We start from the raw sequence: 20973 nt of genomic DNA on the forward strand, positions 1-20973 counted from the left end.
GTCAGGATGGATGGAGTAGAGCTGTGTGTGTGATGTGTGGGGGTCTGGATGGACGGAGTAGAGCTGTGTGTGAGATGTGTGGGGGTCAGGATGTATGGAGTAGAGCTGTGTGTGAGATGTGTGGGGGTCAGGATGTATGGAGTAGAGCTGTGTGTGTGATGTGTGGGGGTCAGGATGGATGGAGTAGAGCTGTGTGTGATGTGTGGGGTCAGGATGGATGGAGTAGAGCTGTGTGTGTGATGTGTGGGGTCTGGATGGACGGAGTAGAGCTGTGTGTGATGTGTGGGGGTCAGGATGGATGGAGTAGAGCTGTGTGTGTGATGTGTGGGGGTCAGGATGGATGGAGTAGAGCTGTGTGTGTGATGTGTGGGGGTCAGGATGGATGGAGTAGAGCTGTGTGTGTGATGTGTGGGGGTCAGGATGGATGGAGTAGAGCTGTGTGTGTGTGATGTGTGGGGATCAGGATGGATGGAGTAGAGCTGTGTGTGTGATGTGTGGGGGTCATGATGAATGGAGTAGAGCTGTGTGTGTGATGTGTGGGGGTCAGGATGGATGCAGTAGAGCTGTGGGTGTGATGTGTGGCGGTCAGGATGGATGGAGTAGAGCTGTGTGTGTGATGTGTGGGGGTCAGGATGGATGGAGTAGAGCTGTGTGTGTGATGTGTGGGGGTCAGGATGGATGGAGTAGAGCTGTGTGTGTGATGTGTGGGGGTCAGGATGGATGGAGTAGAGCTGTGTGTGTGATGTGTGGGGGTCAGGATGTATGGAGTAGAGCTGTGTGTGTGATGTGTGGGGGTCAGGATGGATGGAGTAGAGCTGGGTGTGTGATCTGTGGGGGTCAAGATGGAAGTACAGCTGTGTGATGTTTGTGAATCGTAATGGATGTACCATGTAACGCATTGCACCACCAGAAACACTGGTACTATATTTCCTAATAATTAGTAGTGAATTAATATATTGTAGACGGCTCTCAAAGAAATGTACTGTTGTTTTAGCTTACTGTGTATTCCTGCCTCCTGGAATCTCTTCTTGCCACAGTAACACCAGCACTACAAGTACCACGCGGTTCTGGTGCATCTTTTCTCCACCAGAACTATGAGTGCAGACATGGCTATGTGCAGGTGGAGTTATAGGGACCGCCCACGGCTGCTGATTGGCTACCTGCACATCGGCAGAAAACTGCGTTTGACACCGTATTCCAGCGGAGAACAGAGGCCCATGGCCGTGAATGACAGCTGCCTACTGGAGGTCCCTGCAGTTGACAGCGCCGCTGCTGTAATGGTAGGATTGGTAGCGGCTTCTGTGGAGCAGGAGGAAGACTGAAGCACAGATTGCAGCAGAGGCTGGCGGGGATACTGATGGAGCAGGAGGGAACATGGGTGAGCAACGGGGTGAGTGACAGGAGGAAGGAGGGGAAATGATCCAAATACACCGGGATTAGTGACTGGACCCAACAGGGGATATGATGGAAGACCGCTGTGGAAAATGACAGTGAGGTCAGGAGTGGACCTTGCAGCCCGCAAGGGGGGTAACTGCCAATGGGTCCACAAGCGCAGATGGGAGGGGAGAATGACAGCAGCCTCGGTAGTGCACATTGCAGCCCGCCGCGGGGAGACTGCCATTGGGGCCAGAATCACTGACTGAAGGCTGGTGCTGGGACAGTGAGACAGGCGCTAACAGCAGAGATGGCAGCCCAGCATCAGCCAATCTGCTGTTGTGGACATCACCCGACCCTCCCCTATATCTCATCCCAGCCAACCCATGTCCCCACCCATTCTTCAGGTGGACACAAGATGCACCAGTACCGTTCCACACTAATACCATTATTCAGGGGAAAGGACTGTCCCCAATTTTTATTTTATTCTTCACATTTTAATTAATTTTTGCCTGGAGCCGGTTGGGGATCGGTATAAGGGCTGGCGTCATGAACTGATTTGTTACCATGATACCCTGCCCGACTGACATTGTAGCATTGTACTAAATTAGTACCTCCAAACTAGAGACTAGCCCGTTATTGGCACCAAAATTTCTGCAGGCCTCAGGGCCCCGAGCTGGCCCGCCGCGGAGTACGACAATTGGACTCTGGAAATGTCTGCAGTGATGTTTATTAATGTCTCCCCATATACAGGATTACACAGTAGTGAAGAAGACCTCTAGTGATAGCTGTCGGGCTCCTGTGTGTGATGGATGGGGAAGACCTCTGAGCCCAATGACGGGGCCCCAACCTCACCCCCTGATACATGAGGACATCAATGTACGGAAGATTCTAGAACTCACCAACAAGATGATAGAGCTGCTCACTGGAGAGGTGATGCTGCAGGGGATGCTGGGACATTATACAGTAACAGCACTGGAGGCTTCTGGGTGATGACTGTATATTGTGTTGTCAGGTTCCTATAAGGTGTCAGGATGTCGCTGTCTATTTCTCCATGGAGGAGTGGGAGTATTTAGAAGGACACAAGGATCTGTACAAGGAGGCCATGATGGAGACCCGCCAGCCGCTCCCATCACCAGGTAATAGACAGGACTAAATCCACGGGGACTTTATTATCTGTATATAAAGAATGACTTCAGTGTCCGTCTGTGTTTCCTGCAGTTCCATCCAGTAAGAGAAGAACCCCAGAGAGATGTCCCCGTCCTCTTCTTCCACAGGACCATCAGGTAGATGGAGATGTCCCTCTGATCTGTAGAAGGCTGTGAAGCTCTTGTCTTCAGTCTTATTAGATGTCTTCTCCTTGTGTGATGAGGCCGGTGGAGATGGCAGGATTACCACTGACCAGAGACATTATATCTTGTCTGGATCTTCTCCCAGTGTTCTGGCGGTGGAGACTGCTGGTGGGAATAAGGAGCCAAGAGGTTGGATTTATATCTATCTGCTCCTTTATATCCCCGGAGACAAGCAGCGAATGTGTCTGGTAGACGCTGATCTCCTCCACTGAGACAACCTGCAGCGTGTCTAGCCATGCCAGATATACATGTATGAGGTTCCTGAGGGGTCATTGAGCCGCCATGTAATATCTATGTCCGGCTTCTAGACCTGCAGCTATGTGGCTTAGATAACTACTCCTGTCAGATCATTATGTCATAAAACATTCCACATGACTTCTCCAACCGGCTGCTGACTTTTATAATATTTGTCTCCCTGCTTTTGTATCAGGATGAAGATCTGACCAATATTAATACTACAGAGATAAATGTGAGGGGCGATCAGCGGTGTGAAGAGGAGATTCCTACAGGTAACCGCCCAGGTGAGTAGTAACCACTAAATACAGCAGAGAAGATGTGATCTCCGAACAAACGAGCTTCCATAACTTTCCCCTGTATCACTGGGCCTCCTAAGTGACCTATTGGTGTAGTTTTAGCCAGCAGGAGTGTCACTAATTCCACCAGAGCTTCCAGAACCGTTAGAGATGTCCAGTCCGATATCTGATCCGTGGACACCATGCCCAACATAAAGGTCTCACCCCTCAAGATCTACTTGTCTGTAGGAAAAGCCCCAGATAAGCAGCATGAGGTACTCATTGGCCGATTCACTTACTTGTTTAGTTTTTCCTATTGTTTATCAGTAATTGCTTCAGAAGGGTCGGTGATCCGGGGAATATTCCAGATTATTATTCCTTAGATGGGTAACATTGGCTTTTACCCCATTGGGGTTTGGCTGAACTGGATGGACAGGGGGCTTTTTTGGCCTCACATACTTTGTTACTATGTTGTATTTTTTATTTGTGCTTTGAAGTTTACAGTAAAGTTTAACAAGTAAAAGATGAAGCAGTTTGTAAATTAGTTACATCACAGAATCACAAGGACATATAACAGAAGGATATAACTGGTGATTTCCCAGATAGTGAGAACTTAACAATGTGCTACAAGCTTCTTCATTATAAGGCTGTAAGTAATGTAGAGTAATGGCCTGGCCAGGGCCAAATCATGGGGAAATGCTATGGGATTGGAGGGGGAAGGTAAGGGGGGGAACCTTCTCCGGTGGAGTCGATTACTGTAAGATGTTCTAGGCTATTTGATGGTATTATAAACAACTAGTTATATTTATTGAAGTTCATTTGTAATTAATTAGATAGCAGTTAATTCAGGGTTTCTCCTCAGTGAACTCTAGAGATGTGTTTTGCTAAGAATGGGCAATGGTTTGTTTCAAGGCCACAATGAAAAAGATCAATGTCTGCCAATCTGGAAGAATATTTTCAATTTGTTTGTTTAGCAATAGAAATGAGCGAGTACCAAAATGCTCGGGTGCTCGGTACTTGAGTCGAGCTCTTCATAATACTCGAGAGCTCGTTTTGAGTAATGAACCCCATTGAAGTCAATGGGCGACTTGAGTATTTTTCAAGCTGACCGATGCCCCGCATAGGGGAGGATTTGTGAAACACTGGAAAACCTCACAAAGTCTTGGAAACACCACAGAAACGGATAGGGAACGGCAGGGACAGCATGCATGGATGCATCTGAGGCTTCCAGGTTGCATTATTAAGCCAAATAGGGGGCAAGATCCTGGCAGTCACTCTCCTAACAATTTATTTGGGACAAACCATAGGCAGCAAGGCACACGCGCTGGCACATCTTAGCCAAGCACCACACTAGCTGCAACCAAGGCCAATCACAACCTGCGGGTGACACTGCTGCCTCTTCTCCTGGGTTACATGCTGGCATTGCTGTCCAATCATCCACATGAGCCAGCGTCCACAGCATACTCAAATTTTTCCCCGCGCAGCGCTCAGCTGCCCTAATGCCAAACGCTCACTTGATAGGCACACCACCCTCATGTCTATTTATAAGTGTGTCTTGGATGAGGAGAATCCGGAGCCGCACACAGCAGAGGGTTTGCAGTGTCTGGCAGCTACCCTCCTTGAAAGTGTGGGCGATAGCCCACACTGTTGATGAGAATTGATGATAAATTGACGTCCAATCATAATTCCAATCCCGTGCCACCTCCGTCACAAAATTGGCAGGAGCCGCTAACGTGGGCACGAAGGGGACTCAGATGCCTGTACTTTTACACATCTCCGCAATGCATACTAACACCAAAGATTGGTTTGAAGCAGGATGTGTCGTAAAAGTAACCACCACAGGTATACAGTGAAAGTCTCATTAAATCAGTTACGCTTCCTGTGAACGCTCCAATCCAGTATCTCGGATAACTGTGGTAACACGAAATACGAGAGATAATACATGCCGACCAGCGCTATTCCCCAGATCCCAAGGAGCAGGAGGAGGTGGCATAATAAGCCCAAGAAACCGTGACCGAGGTAGGGCCCGCAATACTCTGTGTGGGAAGCACGTGAGCGGGCCCATTGTCAGGCTCGGTCCCAGCCTCCACCTGGTTGACCCAATGGGCCGTCACTTGCAGTTGCTTTCATTGCTCCAAAGATGGGATGAACCACAAAGAAGTTCCACGGGCCAAACCTGGCGCAGTTGCCACCCACCCCGCCCCCCCATGACCTCGACCTCTGCCCTACACCCTCAGCAATAGTGGGCTTAAAGCAGACTCTGATACTAGTACTGCTGTGAACGTCTCCTTAAATCAGTTACGCTTCTTTTGATTGGTCCAAACCAGTGTTACAGATAACTGTGGTAACACGAGAGAAAATACATGTCGACCAGCACTGATCCCCAGACCCCTAGCAGGAGTGGAGGTGGCATAAGAAGCCAGACAAACCATGACCGTGGTAGGACCCGCAATACTCTGTGTGGGAAGCACATGAGCAGGCCCAGGGCCAGGCTCGGTCCCAGCCTCCACCTGGTTGACCCAATGTGCCGTGAGTTACGTAGCTATGGGAAATCCATGTGTGCCCACACAATTTATCCAGTGTATGTGTCAGATAGCTGAACAATGCCTTGGGAAAGCCATCTGCACTCTGCGCACTACCCAAGTCATTCAGTTTATTTGTGCCCCATGGCTAAAACACCGCAATGGGAAATCTTTGCGCACCCACAGCATAGGCGAGCTCCTGCAACCCAGGAACAGTACGAAATATGAAGAAATCAGAGTGCCCACACATTGCAGAGTTTCACCTTGCCCAGGACCTCGGCCTCTGCCCACACCCTCAGCGATCGTGGGCATGAAGCGGACTCGGATGCTAGTACAGCTGTGAACGTCTCCTTAAATCAGTTATGCTTCTTTTGATTGGTCCAAACCAGTGTCTCAGATAACTGTGGTAACACGAGAGCAAATACATGTTGACCAGCGCTGATCCCCAGACCCCAAGCAGGAGGAGGAGGTGGCATAAAAAGCCCGAGAAACCGTGACTGAGGTAGGACCCGCAATACTCTGTGTGGGAAGCACGTGAGCGGGCCTAAAGCCAGGTTGACCCAATATGCAGTCACTCGCGGTTGCTTTCATCGCTCCAAAGACAGGATGAACCACGAACAAGTTCCACAGGCCAAACCTGGCGCAGTTGCCATCCACCCGCCCCCCCTGGACCTCTGCCCACACACTCAGCAGTCGTGGGCATAAAGCGGACTCAGATGCTAGTACTGCTGTGAACGTCTCATTAAATCAGTTACGCTTGCTTTCATCGCTACAGAGACTGGATGAACCATGAAGAAGTTCCACAGGCCAAACCTGGCACAAATGCCCCCCCCCCCACTAGGACCTCGGCCTCTTCTCTACACCCTCAGCAATCGTGGGCATGAAGCGGACTTGGATGCTAGTACAGCTGTGAACGTATCCTTAATTCAGTTATGCTTCTTTTGATTGGTCAAAACCAGTGTCTCCGATAACTGTGGTAACACGAGAGAAAATACATGTTGACCAGCCCTGATCCCCAAGCAGGAGGAGGCGGTGGCCCAAGAAACCCAAGAAACTATGACTGATGTAGGACCCACAATACTCTGTGTGGGAAGCATGTGAGCAGGCCCAGGGCCAGGCTCGGTCCCAGCCTCCACCTGGTTGACCCAATGTGCAGTGAGTTACATAGCTATGGGAAATCCATGTGTGCCCCCACAATTTATTCGATGTATGTGTCAGATAGCTGAACACCGCGCTGGGAAACCTTTGTGAACCCACAGGATAGGCGAGCCCATGAAATCCAAAGACAGTATTACACATGAAGAAATGACAGTGCTCAAACTTGGCGCAGTTGGCCCCCAGCCAGGACCTCGGCCTCGACTCACACTTCTGCCCAAGTCATTTTGTGTATTTGTGCCAGACAGCTGAATACCCCTATGGAAAACCTTTGTGCATCCACAGTATAGGCAGATCCCTGAATCATTTCTGTAGCAAGAGTATAGGCGAACCCCTCAAACCTTTCAGTAGCAAGAGTATAGGCGAACCCCTCAAACCTTTCAGTAGCAAGAGTATAGGCGAACCCCTCAATCCTTTCAGTAGCAAGAGTATATGCGAACCGCTCAAACTTTTCAATAGCAAGTGTATAGGCGGACCCCTGAAACATTTCTGTAGCAAGAGTATAGGCGGACCCCTGTAACATTTCTGTAGCAAGAGTATAGGCGGACCCCTGTAACATTTCTGTAGCAAGAGTATAGGCGGACCCCTGTAACATTTCTGTAGCAAGAGTATAGGCGGACCCCTGTAACATTTCTGTAGCAAGAGTATAGGCGAACCCCTCAAACCTTTCAGTAGCAAGAGTATAGGCGAACCGCTCAAACCTTTCAATAGCAAGTGTATAGGTGGACCCCTGAAACATTTCTGTAGCAAGAGTATAGGCGAACTGCTCAAATCTTTCAGTAGCAAGAGTATAGGCGAACCGCTCAAACCTTTCAGTAGCAAGAGTATAGGCGAACCGCTCAAACCTTTCAGTAGCAAGAGTATAGGCGAACCGCTCAAACCTTTCAGTAGCAAGAGTATAGGCGAACCGCTCAAACCTTTCAGTAGCAAGAGTATAGGCGAACCGCTCAAACCTTTCAGTAGCAAGAGTATAGGCGAACCGCTCAAACCTTTCAGTAGCAAGAGTATAGGCGAACCGCTCAAACCTTTCAGTAGCAAGAGTATAGGCAGACCCCTGTAACATTTCTGTAGCAAGAGTATAGGCGAACCGCTCAAACCTTTCAGTAGCAAGAGTATAGGCGAACCGCTCAAACCTTTCAGTAGCAAGAGTATAGGCGAACCGCTCAAACCTTTCAGTAGCAAGAGTATAGGCGAACCGCTCAAACCTTTCAGTAGCAAGAGTATAGGCGAACCGCTCAAACCTTTCAGTAGCAAGAGTATAGGCGAACCGCTCAAACATTTCTGTAGCAAGAGTATAGGCAGACCCCTGTAACATTTCTGTAGCAAGAGTATAGGCGGACCCCTGTGACCTTTCAGTAGCAAGAGTATAGGCGGACCGCTCAAACCTTTCAGTAGCAAGAGTATAGGCAGACCCCTGTGACCTTTCAGTAGCAAGAGTATAGGCAGACCCCTGTGACCTTTCTTATAGGCGAACCGCTCAAACCTTTCAATAGCAAGAGTATAGGCGAACCGCTCAAACCTTTCAGTAGCAAGAGTATAGGCGAACCGCTCAAACCTTTCAGTAGCAAGAGTATAGGCGAACCGCTCAAACCTTTCAGTAGCAAGAGTATAGGCGAACCGCTCAAACCTTTCAGTAGCAAGAGTATAGGCGAACCGCTCAAACATTTCTGTAGCAAGAGTATAGGCAGACCCCTGTAACATTTCTGTAGCAAGAGTATAGGCGGACCCCTGTGACCTTTCAGTAGCAAGAGTATAGGCGGACCGCTCAAACCTTTCAGTAGCAAGAGTATAGGCAGACCCCTGTGACCTTTCAGTAGCAAGAGTATAGGCAGACCCCTGTGACCTTTCTTATAGGCGAACCGCTCAAACCTTTCAATAGCAAGAGTATAGGCGAACCGCTCAAACCTTTCAATAGCAAGAGTATAGGCGAACCGCTCAAACCTTTCAGTAGCAAGAGTATAGGCGAACCGCTCAAACCTTTCAGTAGCAAGAGTATAGGCGAACCGCTCAAACCTTTCAGTAGCAAGAGTATAGGCGGACCCCTGTAACATTTCTGTAGCAAGAGTATAGGCGGACCCCTGTGACCTTTCAGTAGCAAGAGTATAGGCGGACCGCTCAAACCTTTCAGTAGCAAGAGTATAGGCAGACCCCTGTGACCTTTCAGTAGCAAGAGTATAGGCGGACCCCTGTGACCTTTCAGTAGCAAGAGTATAGGCGGACCCCTGTGACCTTTCAGTAGCAAGAGTATAGGCGGACCCCTGTGATCTTTCTGTAGCAAGTGTATAGGCGAACCGCTCAAACCTTTCAGTAGTAAGAGTATAGGCCGGAAAGATTGGTGTACCAAGAGTACAAGTGTACCCCTGAAAAATTGCTGAACTCCGAGGGCAGGTGAAACCCCTAAACATTTTTTAAAGATACAGCTCGTTGTTGCTTAATTTGTAACAGAGCCTGGAGATAGCCCTCCGAAAAAATTGGTTTGAGTTAAACTTTTAAAACTTTTAAAAACTGTAAAACTAATTAACAGAGCCTTTTGGGCCGCAGAAAAATTGGCAGTTCAGCGTGATGACATACTGTTTTTTTAGGAGGAGGAGTAGGAGGAAGAGGAGTAATAATATCCGAGAGGGATAGTCGAAGCTAATTCTCCCGTTTTTTTGGGGTGATAGAGGATGCATTTTTCTTCTGTTGCAGCGAAAAGAATCTTTAGGATCCGCTGCTTTCTACTGGTGGAGAAGAGAAGTCTGGGGAAATCCAGCCTTTGTTCATCTTTGAGGGTAAGCATGTCGGCTCTGTGAGTTGACAGGCAGTTACGCTTATCTGAGATGATTATCCCCCACAGCAACACTAAACACCCTCTCTGACAAGACGCTAGCGGCAGGGCAGGCCAGCACCTCCAGGGCGTATAGCGCAAGCTCGTGCCATGTGTCCAGCTTTGACACCCAATAGTTGTATGGAGCAGAGGCATCACTGGGGACGGTGATATGGTCGGCTATGTACTCCCTCACTATCTTTTTACAGTGCTCCATCGGACTCAGCCTTGACTGGGGAGTGGTGACAAAGTCTTGCTGGGGAGCCATAAAACTGGCAAAGGCCTTGGAAAGTGTTCCCCTACCTGCGCTGGACATGCTGCCTGATACCCGCACCTCCCCTCTTGTCACCTAAGCTGATTAGTTTCAACACAGCTTGCTGACGCTTGCCCACCGCTGTGCTGCCACGCTAAAGACTGCTGGCGACGTGCTCACACTTCTTAATTGAGAGGTGGAGGCAGAGGAGGAGGAGGGGGGGTTGGAGGAGGTGGCATAATACGCTGCAGATACCAGCACCGAGGTAGGACCTGCTATTCTTGGTGTGGGTAGCACGTGAGCGGTCCCAGGCTCTGACTCAGCCTCAGCCTCCACCAAGTTCACCCAATGTGCCGTCAGGGAGATATAGTGGCTCTGCCCGCCAATACTTATATAATATAATAATAATCTTTATTTGTATAGCGCCAACTTATTCCGCAGCGCTTTCAGGCATGGATAAATGCAAAACAATACAACAATTGCAACAATTACAATGTGAGATACATTGGGTTAGACACAAATGGGTTGAGGGTGGTACAGTAGGTGCAGGGGTTGGGGAACACAGGCAATAGGAAATTTTATGTACAGATCATTTATCAGAAGGCAAACAGGGTGGAGCACCATAGGGAGGGGCGAGGGATTAGGTCAGGAGATTTGGTATGCTTCCCTGAAGAGGTGCGTTTTTAAGGCACGTCTGAAATTTCGTGCATCGGGAATTGTCCGGATGCCTTGGGGTAGAGCATTCCAGAGGATGGGTGCTGCTCTAGTGAAGTCCTGTAGGCGAGCATGAGAGGTTCGTATTACAGGGGCGTTTAGTCTGAGGGTGTTAGCCGATCGGAGTGAGCGCGCTGGGTGGTGTACTGACAGTAGGGAGGCGATGTATGGTGGCGCAACGCCATGCAGAGCTTTGTGAGTGAGGTAGAGGAGTTTAAATTTAGTTCTGCAGTGGATGGGCAGCCAATGCAGCGACTGGCATAATGCAGAGGCGTCTGAATAACGACTGGATAGAAAAATGAGTCTAGCTGCTGCATTTAGTATGGATTGGAGTGGAGCGAGTCTAGTGCGGGGGAGGCCAATGAGTAGCGAGTTGCAGTAGTCAAGCCGGGAGTGGATGAGCGCAACCACGAGCGTCTTTAGCGTGTCCGTGGTTAGGAACGGACGTATTTTAGCAATATTTCTGAGGTGCATGTGGCATGTTTGGGCCAGAGATTGGATATGGGGGGCAAAGGAGAGGTCAGAGTCCAGTGTGACCCCAAGGCATCGGGCATGCCGTCTGGGGGTTATGATAGTGCCAGACACTGGAATGGAGATGTTGAGGGGAGGTCGGTTAGAAGGTGGAAAGACAAGGAGGTCAGTTTTAGAGAGGTTTAGTTTGAGAAACAGGGAGGACATAGTGTTAAAGACAGTGGACAGACAGTCTGTGATATTTTGGAGGAATGGGCCAGAGATCTCACGAGAGGAGGTGTATAGTTGGGTGTCGTCAGCATAGAGATGGTATTGGAGGCCGAATCTGTGGATGGTTTGTCCAATTGGGGCAGTATAGATAGAGAAAAGAAGGGGACCAAGGACTGAGCCCTGAGGTACCCCGACAGCGAGAGGAAGTGGAGCAGAGATAGAACCAGCAAAGTAAACACTGAAAGAGCGGTCAGAGAGGTAGGAGGAGAACCAGGAGAGAGCAGTATCCTTTAGACCAATAGAGTGGAGCATAGTGAGAAGGAGATTATGGTCGACAGTGTCAAATGCAGCAGACAAGTCAAGGAGGATTAGTAGGGAGTAATCACCTCTCGACTTTGCAGTCATCAGGTCATTTGTTACTTTTGTAAGGGCAGTTTCGGTCGAGTGTAGAGAGCGGAAGCCAGACTGGAGGGGGTCGAGGAGTGAGTTGTCAGAGAGAAAGCGAGTAAGGCGGGAGTAGACCAGGCGTTCCAGTAATTTGGAGATAAATGGGAGGTTTGAGACGGGTCGGTAGTTGGCAGCATTAGTCGGGTCCAGGGTTGGTTTTTTAAGCAGAGGGGATATAATGGAGTGTTTGAATGAGGAGGGAAAAGTGCCAGAGGTTAGGGAGAGGTTGCAGATTGTGGTAAGGTGAGTAATGAGAGCTGGGGAAAGGGAGCGGAGGAGATGAGAGGGGAGAGGGTCGCTAGCGCAGGTGGTAGGGCGGGCAGCGGAAAGGAGCCTGGAGACTTCTTCCTCTGTCGTTGGTTCTAGCGTAGATAGTGGGTAGGTGCTGGGTGCAGTGCTGATGAAACTGGGATCAGGGCTAGCCATGCAGCTTTCAGAGATTTCTTTTTGAATGTGGTCGATTTTTTTTCTTTGAAATAGGCAGCTAGTTCTCCAGCAGTCAGGTCTGTCGCAGGGGCCTGTTCCTTGGGGCTGAGAAGGGAGTGAAAGGTCTCAAAGAGTTGTTTGGGGTTGTGGGATAGTGAGGAGACAAGGGAGGTGAAATAAACTTGTTTGGCATGGTGAAGGGCTAGGTTATACGTTTTAAGCATGAATTTGAAGTGGGGGAAGTCTGCCGGCAGCTTTGACTTTCTCCACAGCCGCTCGGCGCACCTAGAGCACCGCCGGATGATGCGCGTTTGGGACGTGAGTCAAGGTTGCCGTGGTCTGCGTTTGACGGCTCGCGTCACGGGTGGTGCCACATCATCCAGGGCACGGCTGAGGGTGGTGTGGTAGTATTCAGCTGCCAGGTTAGGGCAGGGGAGGCGAGAGATAGGCGATAGGGAGGACTGAATAGTTTCGGCAAACTGTTTAGTGCAGACAGACTGGAGGTTCCTAGAGGTGCGATAGATAAGAGGGTCAGGAGAGATGCTAGGGTGCCTGATGGAGAAAGAGAGAAGGTTGTGATCTGAGAGTGGAAGTGGGGAGTTAGTAAAGTGAGAAGCAGAGCAGAGACGGAGGAAAACTAAATTGAGAGTGTTACCATCTCTGAGTGGGGGAATCAGAGATTAGTGATAAGCCAAGGGAGGAGGTAAGTGTTAAAATCCGGGAGGCAGATGAGGAGCTAGAGTCGTTAGTAGGAATGTTGAAATCACCAAGGATACTTATCCACATGTCCGTCGTTAAGTGGACCTTCCCAGTGACTGCATTGGTGAGGGCACGGTTAATGTTGCGGGAGACGTGCTGGTGTAGGGTGGGGAGGGCGCACTGGGAAAAATAGTGGCGACTAGGGACCGAGTAGCACGGGACCATCGCCATTATGATTTTGAAAGCCTCCGTTTCCACAAGCCTGTACGGCAGCATCTCTAGTCTGATTTAATTTGGCAATGTGCACATTTAAAGCTTGTGCATTCACTCCAACGCTTGTGTTAGCGATAGCTGAATGCTCAGCTGAGAGACATTGCTGGATGGAGTGCAGGACCGTGGAGGTGAGGGTGTGGGTGCAGTCCGGAAGGCGCTCATGCCTGCGTCCTGGAAGGGGGATTGGATCTCTGTGCCAGGTTGTGGCACAGGGGAAGAGGTTGGGATTGGACCTGGAGGCGGTGAATGGCCTTCGTCCCACCTTGTGGGGTGCTTGGCCATCATATGCCTGCGTATGCTGGTGGTGGTGAGGCTGGTTGTGGTGGCTCTCTGGCTGATCTTGGTGCGGCACAGCTTGCACACCACTGTTCGTCGGTCGTTTACGCTCTCACTAAAAAACATCCACACCTTTTGAACACCTAGCCCTCTGCATGGAGGCTTGCCGCGAGGGGGTGCTGTGGGAAACAGTTGGGGGATTCTTTGCTCTGCCCCTGCCTTTCCCCTTGACCACCCCTCTGCCTCTTCTAACCTGTCCTGCTGCTGCACTTGCCTCCCCCTTTGAATCCCTGTCTTCAGTAGGCTTAGCAAGCCAGGTGGGGTCAGTCACCTCATCATCCATCAGCTCTACCTCCGAATTCTCTGTGCACTCCTCCCTCCGATTTCCTGCCCTTACTACTACCTCAACGACAGACAACTGTGTCTCATCATCCTCATCGGTTGCCGCAAGTCCCCAGCCTCATCACCCGGACTCAGGGAACTTTCCAAATGTTGGGCATCGGTCACGACAAACTCCTCAGGTTAAAGAAGAACCATTTTTTCCCACTCGGGGAAGGGACCCGAGAACAGTTCCTGGTAGTCTGCCTTCTCAGAATCTGTCATTTACCTGGAGTGACCAGGCTGGGAGGAAGGAGGAGCAGCCAGAGGATTCAGAGTTGCAGTCCCTAGGCTGGGAGTAGTGGACTGCATAGAAGACTGGGGGGTCGATTCATTGCTGGACGCATTTTCTGCCATCCACGACAGGACCTGATCGCACTACTCTGCTTCTAATAAAGCTCTACCACGCAGACCCCCAAATTGTGATATGAATCTGGGGAGCATATGGACTTGGCACTCTCCTAATCCCTCAGCAGCCGACTGTGATTCACCCCGCCCTGGACCTCGGCCTGTGCCCACACCCTCACTTGGACGACCACAGCCACATCCTCGACCCTTACCCCTCATCATGTGGGATTAAGGATTGAGCAGGGCCCAAATACATTTCCCCACTGTACAGCGATGACAACTGTGGCTAATACACCACACACAGAGACTTGTAGATAGCGGAGGCTCTATGCTATGACTGGAAAAAATTTAACTGCTGTCTTGCGCTGATACCTAGGGGTCATTTACCGCTCACAGAGACTTGTAAATAAGAGAGGCTGTATGGAGTGGGAGAAAACTCTAAAGCCAGTGGATAGTGCTGCTAACTGCGGCTACCTCAACGCCCCCAAGGAAAGGGTATTGTGCGACGCTCTGCACAGGGGCAGAAAACTATATAGCCAGTGGATAGTGCTGATAACTGTGGCTACTTCACCGCACTCAAGGAAAGGGTATTGTGAAACGCTCTGCACAGGGGCAGAAAGCTATACAGCTAGTGGACAGTGCTAATAACTGCGGCTACTTCACCCAATACAGAGAATGGTATCTGTGAAATGCTGTTCTGCAGTGGCCCAGGAAATATTTGCATACTATTTAGCGATGAGACCTCTGCCTAATGCCCTGCACACACAGTACGGTCTAGCTGAAGTGGTCTGCAGTGGCCCAGGAAATATCAGCGTACTATTTAGCAATGAGACCTCTGCCTAATGCACTGCACACATAGAACGGTATAGCTGAAATGATCTGCACAGGCCTAGATGCTTAAAAAAAAATGGTGCTCCCAGCCAGCCACAACAGTAATGCACACGATGAGGAGTAGCCCTAAGGAGGACCGTTGGGGTTCTTGAAGAGAGGATCCTACTCTAACACTTTTCCTATATCAGCATCAGCACTTTCCCTAACCTCTGCAAGCATGCGTCTGAGGCGAGCCGCGGGCGGGACCAGTTTAAGTACTCCGCGGTCACCTGATCCCGCCAGCCACTCATTGCTGTTGGCGGGCAGAGGTCTGGCACGTTACAGCAGGAAGTGGTAATGCCTTCCCCACAGGTTTATTGGCTAGAAAATGGCGCTAAACATGTGGGGAAGGGAAATACTCGAACGAGTATCAAGCTCGGACGAGTGTGCTCGCTCATCTCTATTTAGCAACACTGCCCAGGGAGTTTTATGTATATTGCAGTATTTTGCAGCACTAATCTTCATCAGAAGGAGTGTTGCCCGTGTCTTCCTCCCAGCGTGAGATATACGGCAGTTGTGTCTGGTAAGAGGAGTTGACCAGTCTACAGTATATTTGGGGGATGAGGCCTGTAGCTTGTGGGCGTCTTAGGGAAAAGATTTCAAGAGCGGTTAAAGTCAGGGGATTGTTTGTGTTCTTGTACGTCAGAGGATGGGAAGTCAAAGTCTTTATTTGGAGGGTGGGGAATGGAGTGATTATTTCTAACAATAGTAGATGATATATTTTTGTGAGATCTCTGTCTATCCAAACTTTAAATGATTAGGAAGAGTTATTGCAGGAGGAAATAGAGAATATGGTAGAATGGGCAAATGGGGAGACATTAAGCCTCCTAAAGTATTTGATATAGTACCAGATTTTAAGAGGATGTTTTGTTATCGGGTTAGTGATGAGGGGTCTATTTATCGGTGGGTTCTACAAGATGGATTCTATAGTGAGAGGAAGGACCTCTGTGGCCTCTATGGATGACCGACCAGAGGGGAGTATTCGAAGTGGAGGGAAGTAGAATCAATTGAGCCACCTGGGCTGCTTCATAGCATTTTAATAGATTTTGGACTTGCAGTCTTTCCCTCAGTCTAGTTCTATACAGACATGGTAATTTCGCGAGAGGTCAACTCTCTCTTCAAAGGGAGACTCCTATTTAATTAAGAGGAGACAAGCCTATGGAGTGAAATTCCCAAAGTATATTCACCTGTGGCTAAAGCAACCAGAAATACCTACCTTTCATTTGAGGAATCCTCTCAACTACCGGAACCTATGGACAAAAAAGCCGATCTATTACTTAGGAGATCATGGGAAGCCACATCTACCCTGATAGAGCCTGATGTTGTAGCCACATCCGTGGCCAGAACTATGTTTCTCAGGCTCACAAGACTGGAGGACAGTCTAAAACAAAGAACCTCCAGGGAAGAGAGATGAAAGAGTATCCCTTTACTTAAAAAAGTGACCGGTTTCTTGGCAGATGCATCTGTAGAATCCCTCTGGATTGCTACAAGAAATGCAAGTCTGATTAATGCCTCTAGGAGGGCCTTATGGGTGAAAGCATGGAGAGAGCAGATCCAACGTCCAAAACCATCTATGCACCATTCCCTTTGGGGTGAATATTTGTTTTTGTTTCTGAACTAAATAAAATCCTGGAAAAAGCTGGAAAACAGAAGAGATTACCCAGAGAGTTTAGGCCAAGAGACCCTCTTCCTCCATGCAGACCTGGCTACCCACGGAGACAGACCAGAGGGAAAGAACATGGCAGATGGTCTTATCCTAAGGGAAGGAAAGGTAAAAACCCTCTACTACCATTCCCACTTCAAATATCCTCTGAAGTCAAACAGCCAGTGGGGGGCAGATGGCTCCTTTACTATGGGAATATCTGATTTCTGATAATGCATGGGTACTGCCAATAATCCAGCAGGGTTATAGGATAACATTTTACTCACTACCACCTGGGAGATCTGTGATTACAACTAATCAGCCCATAGATTTCCAGCAAGAAATACAACAAGGGGTGAAGGAGCTCTTACACAGAGGTGCAGTAGAGCCTATTCAAAAATATTTATAGTTACCAAGCCCAACGGGCCCTGAAGAATAATAACACATCTTAGAAGTCTCATAAATATATTACAGTTCGGAGATTTAAAAGGGAAACCATTAAATCTACTATATCTCTGATAAAGCTAAGCAGCATCTTACGTACCTTAGATTAAAGGGTGCTTATTGCCATATACCAGTCCATCAAACTAACCAAAAATACATTAGGCTTGCAGTTCAAATGGACACAGTCGTTCACCATTTTCAGTTTGTCTGTCGGCCTTTTGGTCGGCGATGGCCCCACATTTATTTTCTAAAATAATGATAGAGCCAATAGCTCACCTCAGAGCTCAAGGGGTTAATATTGTCCCATACCTGGATGAAATGTTAATTATTGCAGATGATAAACCTACCATGTTAACTGATCTGACCCAGACGATAGAGCTTTTGTCAGGTCTGGGGTGGATAATAAATTAAAGAAAATCAAGTCCGGACTTTTGACACAGGATTTGGGACTGCCCACAGATCCGGTCATACTGGAACGAAGTCACAAACTTGCTTTCCCCGATCCTGGACGTCCCGGTTCCCATCACTCCAGAAATCTGCCTCTTTGGCGTCCTCGACGCATAACATTGGCACCACTATGATAGAATCTTCTTGCGGGAAGTATTATTCCTAGCCAGAAAGGTTATTGCGATACGCTGGATGGACCCAAGAGGTCCGACTCTGACAATGTGGAGAAAGATTACCAACTCAACCATACCGTACAACAACCTGATATATAAAGCACGCAAATGCCAGGACAAATTCCAAAAGGTATGGGGCCAGTGGTGCGACTCGTCGCTAACCCTCTTCCCCAGCAACCTCTCACCCTAGTCATATCGGCGTTACAAAGGCGGCAACGTTATCCTGAAAATACAGACTGATCAACCCCTATATTGGTTTACCTACCCAAAACACCTCACCTCTACGTCCCTTCTATGAACCCACTATTGGATGCTTCCCCATTACTCCTCTACTCCCCCAATCCTCTCTTCCTCTCCTATCCACCGATGAGAGTATTGTATAGAACAATTACTATATATCTTATAGATGCCTGATCTCTAAACTTTATGAATGTCTATGTACTGCAGTTGTTATGTTGTACAAGCTGTTTACTTGTCAATAAAACGAGTTTAAAAAAAGAAAATCAAGTCTGACCCTGGACACTGAAGAAGTATTCCTTGGGGTACTGCTGGATACAGGTTCAGGCTCATCATCTGTATACATAACCATGGTGCGTGGGCTCTAGCACATTCTAGGCCCCTCCAAAGGGAGGTTCTGTCCAAGTGGGACAGGAGGCAGATATCCATAGGAAAAAAATGTTATTAGGTTATCCCCCCTAACTAAGAGGTCATTGACCTGGTGGCCTCTATCCAATAACCTGAGCAAAGAAATACAGTGGCACGAGGATCCTTTTGGTTTAGCTAATGACCGATGCAAGTGAATCGGGTTCAGGGACTCAAGTAGGACAAACAGTTTTACAGGGGTCCTGGCCTCCTCTCATTAGTTCCCAGTCTACCCCCCCCCCAATAAAATATTCACCAGTACCATGAAGAGTCTGGACTCTACTACATCACTGCAGTGATCTGAACAGCACATCATTAGGATAAGTAAGCACGCTCGGATAAGGCAGTTACTCAATCCTATGCAGACGGCAGCGCGAAATCTCATGCGGCAAACAAATCGCGGCATGCTTTATTTCTGTGCGGGGCTTCAAGGTACAAAAAACCCTCTCCCCACCCCCTCCTTAATATCTACATATATTGTGCATTATACCCCCATGTCCCTATATTAGTGTTGGCCACAGATGTTCTCCTAAGAGTGTCTCTGCTGAAGATACCCCCATAACAGTGTGTCGGCTGCAGATGTTTACTCTGTTAAACGTTTTTGCACACCATTTGGTTTGAAATATTTTTTTCTTACTTCCAACTAAAACTTAGGTGCCTCTTATGGTCTGAAAAATATGGTATATTGTTCAAACATAGTAAAAATCTGTTTACTTCTTAGCACGTGACTGTATTGGGAGCTCCGAGGGATGTCTGATATCTGTGGACTGTAAAGCAGAAGATTGTGGTATCACACAAGATGCATATGAAGAACCCGCCATTATCCCAGATATCCCATCAGCTCTTCACAGCAAAGATCCATCATCTGATCCTCTTATACAGGTCCCATCTTCTCATCCATCACAGACTGGTAAACAGGTGAAAAGTCACAGGAGGAAGGCTAAACATCAAGGAGATCCTACAGGGGAGAAGCCTTTTTCCTGTTCAGAATGTGGGAAATGTTTTAAATTGAAACCATATCTTGTTTCACATCAGAGAATTCACACAGGAGAGAAACCATTTTCATGTTCAGAATGTGAGAAATGTTTTACTCAGAAATCATGTCTTGTTAGTCATCAGAGAATTCACACAGGAGAGAAGCCATTTTCATGTTCAGAATGTGGGAAATGTTTTAATCGGAAATCACTTCTTGTTTTACATCAGAGAATTCACAAAGCAGATAAGCCTTTTTCCTGTTCAGAATGTGGAAAATGTTTTAAATGGAAATCATATGTTGTTGAACATAAGAGAATTCACACAGGGGAGAAGCCATTTTCGTGTACAGAATGTGGGAAATGTTTTAATCAGAAAACACATCTTGTTTCACATCAGAGAATTCACACAGGAGAGAAGGCATTTTCATGTTCAGAATGTGGGAAATGTTTTAAATGGAAATCACTTCTTGTTTCACATCAAAGAACTCACACAGGGGAGAAGCCATTTTCATGTTCAGAATGTGGGAAATGTTTTAAATGGAAATCAGAGCTTGTTTCACATCAGAGAACTCACACAGGGGAGAAGCCATTTTCATGTTCAGAATGTGGGAAATGTTTTAATCGGAAATCACTTCTTGTTTTACATCAAAGAACTCACACAGGGGAGAAGCCATTTTCATGTTCAGAATGTGGGAAATGTTTTAAATGGAAATCAGAGCTTGTTTCACATCAGAGAATTCACACAGCAGATAAGCCTTTTTCCTGTTCAGAATGTGGGAAATGTTTTAAATGCAAATCATATCTTGTTTCACATCAGAGAATTCACACAGGGGAGAAGCCATTTTCGTGTAAAGAATGTGGGAAATGTTTTACCCATCAAACAACTTTTGCTACACATCAGAGAACTCACACAGGGGAGAAGCCATTTTCATGTACAGAATGTGGGAAATGTTTTAATCGGAAATCACTTCTTGTTTTACATCAGAGAACTCACACAGGAGAGAAGCCATTTTCATGTGCAGAATGTGGAAAATGTTTTAAATGGAAATCATATGTTGTTGAACATAAGAGAATTCACACAGGGGAGAAGCCATTTTCGTGTACAGAATGTGGGAAATGTTTTAATCAGAAAACACATCTTGTTTCACATCAGAGAATTCACACAGGAGAGAAGCCATTTTCATGTGCAGAATGTGGAAAATGTTTTGCTGCGAAAGCAGCTCTTGTTACACACCAATATATTCACACAGGGGAGAAGCCATTTTAATGTTCAGAATGTGGGCAATGTTTTGCCCAGCAAAGAAGTGTCTTTAGGCATCAGGGAATTCACACGGGAAATTAGCATTCTTTTCTTCTCCAAACTAGTTTTATTGACAAATAGTACAAAATATTTGTATTCTGTAACTGTGTATCATTCTGATTTAATGCTGTATTTCTGAAAATATTGTATTTTAAGACTGCTTGTGTAGAATTATGAGTGACTTTGGGGAGCTCTGACTTCTGAAAGTTCCTAATGAGCACCGGCTTAGATGCTTTGTTGGACTTAGTGGATTTACTATTATTAA

The 20973-nt window shown here is 47.7% G+C and overlaps 1 pseudogene; it reads left to right on the forward strand.

Moving 5' to 3' along the window:
• Positions 1-20973, forward strand: part of LOC136628693 (zinc finger protein 585A-like) — a 106877-nt pseudogene that overhangs the window by 37021 nt on the left and 48883 nt on the right.

This window comes from Eleutherodactylus coqui, chromosome 5 (genome assembly GCF_035609145.1).
Source record: "Eleutherodactylus coqui strain aEleCoq1 chromosome 5, aEleCoq1.hap1, whole genome shotgun sequence".
NCBI classification, from domain to species: Eukaryota; Metazoa; Chordata; class Amphibia; order Anura; family Eleutherodactylidae; genus Eleutherodactylus; species Eleutherodactylus coqui.